Genomic DNA, 6,888 nt, shown 5'->3' with positions numbered 1-6,888 from the left:
TTTAAAACATATCTTTTTGGTACTCACTGCTGTATCTGCAAAGAAATCAAACCGTGAACTCAGGAACACCACACACACAGGAGCACGCTTAAAGGCAACTCTTACTCTTTTGCTTGAACAAAAGATGAAAGCAGCTTAGTGCAATGTCCGTTATTTGTATGAAAGGAAAGTGAGGGAAGGTAATTTATGAGCATCTGTGGCCAACAGCATTTCAAAATTATTAGCTGCTTAGAGGGTAACTGGGTCCATTCCGAATAGTAAAAGTTTATTATTTAAAATGTTATGACTTTTACATTAAGGGATGATTCATCAGTAAATTCCTAAGTAAACTGCACCAGGGCAAGGATTGATCCTCAGTTTTCCATTCCTTTGATGAAAGCATCTAACACAGAATTCCCATGCACCCCTTCTCAACATATAGAAGGGCAGTATCCACAGAGATGTTGTTGAGGGTTATGTTGTTAATGTTTATAAAAAATTCTTCAATGATGAAAATTATTATATAAAGTCATATTCATATATGCCATGTTATCCTTCATTCAAAGTTCAGAAGGTTGCAAATCTGAAAGGCAGTCAAGTCTTTTGTTTCCACATCACAGTTATTCCTGGGAGAATCACAGGAATAATTAAAATACATAAATAAATAAAAGTTTTAATCTTGAAATACCTCAGACTTCAGAAACATGCCAGTCTACCTGAACTCACATTAATATATTTGGCACCTATGAAATTACCATCGAGCTCCTTCAGGGCATGCTGCTGTATGGAGTATCTTTATATGCACATCTTCAGGCAAGGACTTGATCTCCCTGTGATTGATAGAGGCACTTACCGCAACGGAATCATAATCAAGACCGGGGTCCTCTAGAGAAATAAGAACAAATAATAATGACAGTAATGCTTTAATATCCTATTAAGCAAGAATCATCTCTGCTTTCTTGTAACTTAACATTTTTTCCCTACAATTTACATCCATAAAATGTTGAGGCTAACTGGTATCACTATGACCACACTCTGGTCTTCTCCAGAATACCAGCCATAATTAAACAGCAGGCTGATGAAACAGCATACTCATTCACTAAATCTGGGAGGTTTTTTATGTAAATATTTCTGAAGTTGGAGAACTTACCTACCAAGCAGAAAGGAGGCGCTTGAAAGAGCAAAGGACAATTTTATCATTCCAAGAAAGCAGGAATCCCAGCACTTTGGACCACCACTGTATGTGCTTCCTGAAAATGGATGCATTTGTGAATTCTGGAGGGACAGGGGGGCTATAAGAACCTGCAAAGATTTTTGTGTTTGGAGGCACATGAAATGTGTTGTTTTCGGCCAGTGGGCAATGGCAAACAAACAGCTAGTAAAGAAAAGCTGGGTTAGGGGCTGGATTTAGAACGAGAAGGGGTGAATTACTGGGGGCGGGGGAGAAGCAGTTAACAGTGAGGCGAAAGCATTTGCACTTCTCTCAGATCTGGGGTCATTCTGAACTTTATGGACATGAGATGTTGGGGGAAAAAAAAAAAAAGCAGCAGCTTATTCCACCTTTAGGTGCTAAGCACCTTGAACAGAAGGGAAAAGGGGAGAAAAGGAAGCAGTACAAATGCACACAGCGGACGTAACCAGAGAGAATGCAAGAACAGCGCATCCTACCAAACACAAGAATATTTGTTGTCCCTCTCCTCCTCTGAGGTCCATAAGACACCCACATTCCCTGTTAACCCGTGCAAAATGCAGGTAAGACACAATGCTTGATGAACATAAAGTCCAGATCTTTCAAAAGAAAAACATACCAACTAAACAGATAAATATTATATGATAAGAAGTATACTTAGGGTAAACAATTCTGTTGATGCAATGTAATATGTAATCGTATTTGTTGATTTTGGAAGAACATGTTTGTTCAGAGCCTGCAATAAACAACCAAATGTTCTTTTATCAGAAAGCGCAAATCAACCAAGTTAGTTAAGAACTATTCTAAGAGCACTTAATAGCATCCAGGTTCAGTGACTGACTTTCTATTTTAAGCAGGCAGAGAGGTGCAGCACAAACAATCTGCAGGATAAAAGCCTGACAGCAAAAACTCCACACATACCAAAGAAAATAACGTGTCTATGACAGCTACAACAGCAGCAATTTTCAGCTTCTTACACTACTCATGCAACGCACTTTGCAGTCATCCCTCTTGCATAAATCTCTACGTTATAATTTTGCGTTCCAATGGATCAGTTTGTATGCTCCATATCTGCAAATGAGCCAGATAATACAGCATGTGAGAAGCGATTTGTGCTATCAGTGACATCAGGAGTTTTGCAGCTGTAGTTATTAACAGATATTTTTTCATCCAGCAGCATCGACTAAAATCAATCATTCTGATAACTAGGCATGGCATGAGCTGTCCGCCCTGTCATTTCAATCTGATTAATCACACATACACAGACCTTTACCTTAAAGGAGCAATTGTTCACATTTAATCACAAAGATACATTCAAGCATACCATCACAGATTACTAAATTTAAGTGCAATTTATGTCTTATATTTTGGCAAATATGTTTATAATAATATGGCTTTGGCATATAGATGTATTGTTTCATTCATTTTACAAACATTAAAATCTAAGCTAATGGGTTGTATGTTGAATCATTTATCACATCAGATTTGCAGCTTTTGAAGCGTCCATTATACGCATATCTTTATGTGCAGCTTTATCCTAATAAACCAGGTACTGATAAGTTATTAGTTATTATGTCTTCTTCAGACTGTGCTTGCTAGACAGCAGGTATCTTCTTCATCATAGATGAAAATTGACTTCATTTTACCTGAACAGCCTACATTCTATTAACGGGTCCTTCTTTTGTTTCAATTTTCCTTTTTAACCTTGGCACAAAGCACAGCTTTTCCCTTAAGAGTTATGCAGCACTTGTTCTTTCTCCTTTGGGTTTTTGGGTGGTTTTTTTAAATTTGTTTTGTTTTCTTTTTAAAAGAAAAGCCATACAAGACATTCCTTATGCAATCAATCATAAAACTTCACAAGTCAAAGCAGACTGCTCCAGTGAAAACATACTGCTATGCTAAGAACAAGTCAAATTTGAGATCTGTCAAACCGATACAGTATTTGACTGTGCTAGAGACATCCTACATTCCAGATACACTTCTTGATTAGGCCTAAGAGCACAAAAGCATTCAAGTGTCCCGGGCTCCACCACTATTCAGCAAACCACATTGGCATATGCTTCATTTTCAGCTTAGAAGCCAATGAAATGTAAATATGTGCTGAAAATTTAGTATAAGCCATTGTGCTGATACAGGTGGACAAAACCATAATCTTTGGCTCTGCTGCTAAACTAGAGTTGTATGTAGCAGACAACTGTATTATTTGTTATGCGTATGCAGCAGGTGACTCCTTAAGCTTTTAGATTCTTTAAAAGTATAAATTCACCAACATTTCACAATCAGGTGTATTTTTCTGAAGACGCATATGCTAGAAATTACTTTTTATTTACTGTTTCTATGCTAGGTAATACTTACGCTTTATAATACGTACTTTTTCAGACTGTTGTACTTGAGTATATATGAATTGCCTGATTATCGTTTTTATATTTTACATTTAAATAGTAGACTTTAAAATAATTTAATATTTTATTCAAATAAGGCAAAATACTATTAGTCAAAAATATAACCTAGTGGATATAAACTGGACGTTTCTTTCATTTTGTAGCCCAGTGTGCAGGAGGCCCCCGAACAACAGGCTTCTGTTCAGACTGGTGCCCAACCGGGCTCTCAGAAAATAATAGGCTGGATAGGTTGATGAGCAACTAAACACTTGCAAGAGAGGAGAAAGCATTCTTCTGCCAAAGAATTTTGAAGAGAAAAACCAAAGTGTTGGAGGCAACCAGAGAGTTGTTTATGTCTAAATAAATTGCAGAGACATAGATTCATGAACAGAGTGCAAGTAATTACTCAAAACTGCACAGTGCATTTATTTCCTCAGTCCTGAACTGGGATATAGAAGGATATTGCTTTCTACCACGTATCATGCACCAACGGTATATACATTATAACACTTCCCGAGGTTCAATCATCGCTCAGTAATGCAATCAACAGTAGCTAGGCAGAATGTAACAGGAGTATAATCGCCACTAGAAACCTTAATGGAAGTGCCCCTTAAGATACAGAAAGATGACTTTTCAAAACATTCCTTCTCATCACATCCTAAACTATTTTTCAGAGCAAGAACAATTGTTAATTTCATTGTACTCACACGGTTTAGCAGCAAAACACTACAACTTTGGTCTTGATGTTGCAGTCCACCTTTATCAAGTAGAAAACAGGTATCAAGAAACTGCACAGCAACTTATATTTTATGCAAAGTACCTTATGGGGATACACTACAGCAAGTGATTTCAGATCTTTGTTAGGCTCTGGAAAAAAGATTAAAGTGAGGATTTTTGTCCATATAGCCATATACAAACTGGGAATCTAGAAAATGCAACCGCAGATCAGAACATTAGTCCATGTAGTATGTAGCCCATCTCCATAGCTGCTAGCATCAAGGAACGTGCAAAATACCTGTCATTAAGTAAATGAGGATAATATCTTCCAAGTCATAAGCTCACATCCACACCATTGTCTTTAATAGCCACTCATTAGCCAGTTCTCTGTTGATTTTCCAATCTCTTTTTAAATCAGTTTGTACTTTTGACCTTCCGAAAATAGTAGAAATGCATTCCACAGTTTAAATTTTGTAGTTCCAGGGGGAAAAAAAAAAACCCTGCTGGGTGGCTTTTTTCCCCTGCCTAAGCCTACTAGCTCATAATTACACTGGATTCCCCTGGTTCTTATGGAAGATGATGAACAGCTAGTCCTTACTTATTCCCTCTGCAGCAATCATCTTTGTACTCACCTCTGCCATAGCACTTCCCACGTGTAGCTCTTCTATGCTTAAAAGTTCCAGCCTGTTCAGCCTGCCCTCATATGGAAAGTCACCTAGGTACACTTTTTTGGGCTTTTTTCTTAAGACCATTTGACAAAGAGCTTGATCAAAAATAGTCTGAAATTCAAAGTAAATGAGAACTATGTTTCCCTCTTCAGAACCTGAAAATCTGTGTTAACTATTCCCCACTACATCACATTTTATTCATTTAACTTACTTTCAGTACTATACCACAGCAGCCCTCCGGAAGAACTCTTTCAAATGTTTGGAATTTGTCACCTTACTGTTTTACTGAATATGCTGTTATGAAAAAAAGCTAACACGAACTATCAAAATCATCTTTCTGAAGACAAGAAATTTCAGCCTTTTTTGATTTCTCCTTTTAAAAGTGTTTTTCATGCTCAGATTTGTTTGTATTTTCTCCAACATTTCTGTGTGAAACAGGTTGATACAATATTGCATTGAGCATTTCAAAAGCCATTCCTGACACTGATATAGAAAGGCACACTAACAGGTTTTAATTTCTTATTTATTCCTATTCCTTATGTGGTATCCATGACTTTTCACTCTGTAGTTAGAAAACTGACCTGCCCTGACTGATGGCAAAAAAGCAAATGATACAGAATAAAGGACATGACAGCTTTCTCTTTATCTACTTGAGACCTCTCAGTTGGTCAGGAGCCTCTTAAGTTAGGGTTTCCTTATGTAAATACACACACACACACAGAGTGAAGAGGAAACATGAGTAGCTAATTCTTCTAACCACACAGAAAAAAAAGTACTTTTTAATGAAGAAATGCACTTTTAGCCTCTTGAAAAGAAACACTTACTTTCATTACAGAAATTTAGTTTGAAGAGTTGATTGCCACAAGACACCATAAAAGCCAGGAACTTCAGTGGGCCTTTTCTTTTTTCCCAGATTATCAAGAATATCCTTCAAGAGAGGAGCCAAGTAGGTATCCATTAACTGGGTAGGAAGAATTTCTCTGAACAGACAAATTACTTTGTTGTCATCCAGTAAAATATTTCTTATATTTTCCTATGAATAACACAATACAGGCAAAACAGGACACGAAAGACAAAGCAGTGGCTTGATGGATTATGAAATACATTACTTATGCAGCAGAGGCCCTTGACTTCACAAGGAGGAATGAGGCAATTTGCCTGGTCATGATTTTCTTCGCTGACTAATTGGATTATACTGTGAGGGTTCGGGGCAAGGGGGAGGGGGGCTGGTTTCTAAATATGTTTTAACTGGCCAATGTATTTTCAAGATCAATTTCTACTCCTTCATTTTTTAACTTCTAATAATAACAAAATTAAGACACAAACCAATACATTACATCGTCTCAGTTGGGTTGACCCCTTTTGCAACTTCTACTATATCGATATACTTCACCTGTAAAAAACCATTATTTTGCCTTCTCTCCTCAGAGAAAAGAAATTTACCAATAATGCAACAATATTTTAATCAACTACAATTTGATATGACTCAATTTGTAGAAGGAAGATTTAAATTTTAATAGGATTTCAGTGTAAGGAAAATTTAAAGCAAGAGTTGTTCAGAAAATCTAATACATAATATGTCCCTAAATTTCTAAATTGAAAGTTGTCTCTGAGAAACTATGAATGTGGCTAACATGATATTCAACATATTCATGTAGGTAAGGCACTTGCAAGACTATAATGTGGTTTTTTAATATACTTTTCTGAATGTGCCCAATGTCAAGTTTTATCTTACCTGTAACTGTCATATTTATTTTTAACTCATTTCAGAAATAGGACTACATTTAGGAAGCAAGGGAAGTTTAATTTATCAGAACTGAATCTGATACATTAATATGGTGTAAGTAATTACTTGAGGAATACTAATGACAATCTATTGCTACCATCCTACTCCAACCCAATGCAGATCACATAGATGCCATGGAATTTTCGGAGCTTAAACATTTTTTTCCTA

General features: G+C 36.6%; 1 long non-coding RNA gene across 1 annotated transcript; it reads right to left on the bottom strand.

Moving 5' to 3' along the window:
* Window positions 1–740: 740 nt before the first annotated feature.
* LOC141737713 (uncharacterized) lies at window positions 741–5,844 on the bottom strand. The gene is made up of 3 exons (XR_012585231.1): window positions 5,759–5,844; window positions 4,257–4,306; window positions 741–2,239 (listed from the first exon to the last, which is right to left on the bottom strand). It is a non-coding gene; the product is annotated as an uncharacterized LOC141737713 (long non-coding RNA).
* Between the last annotated feature and the right edge of the window lie 1,044 nt (window positions 5,845–6,888).

Source organism: Larus michahellis, chromosome 1, assembly GCF_964199755.1.
Source record: "Larus michahellis chromosome 1, bLarMic1.1, whole genome shotgun sequence".
NCBI classification, from domain to species: domain Eukaryota; kingdom Metazoa; phylum Chordata; class Aves; order Charadriiformes; family Laridae; genus Larus; species Larus michahellis.
This window is presented reverse-complemented; position numbering and strand designations above follow the sequence as displayed.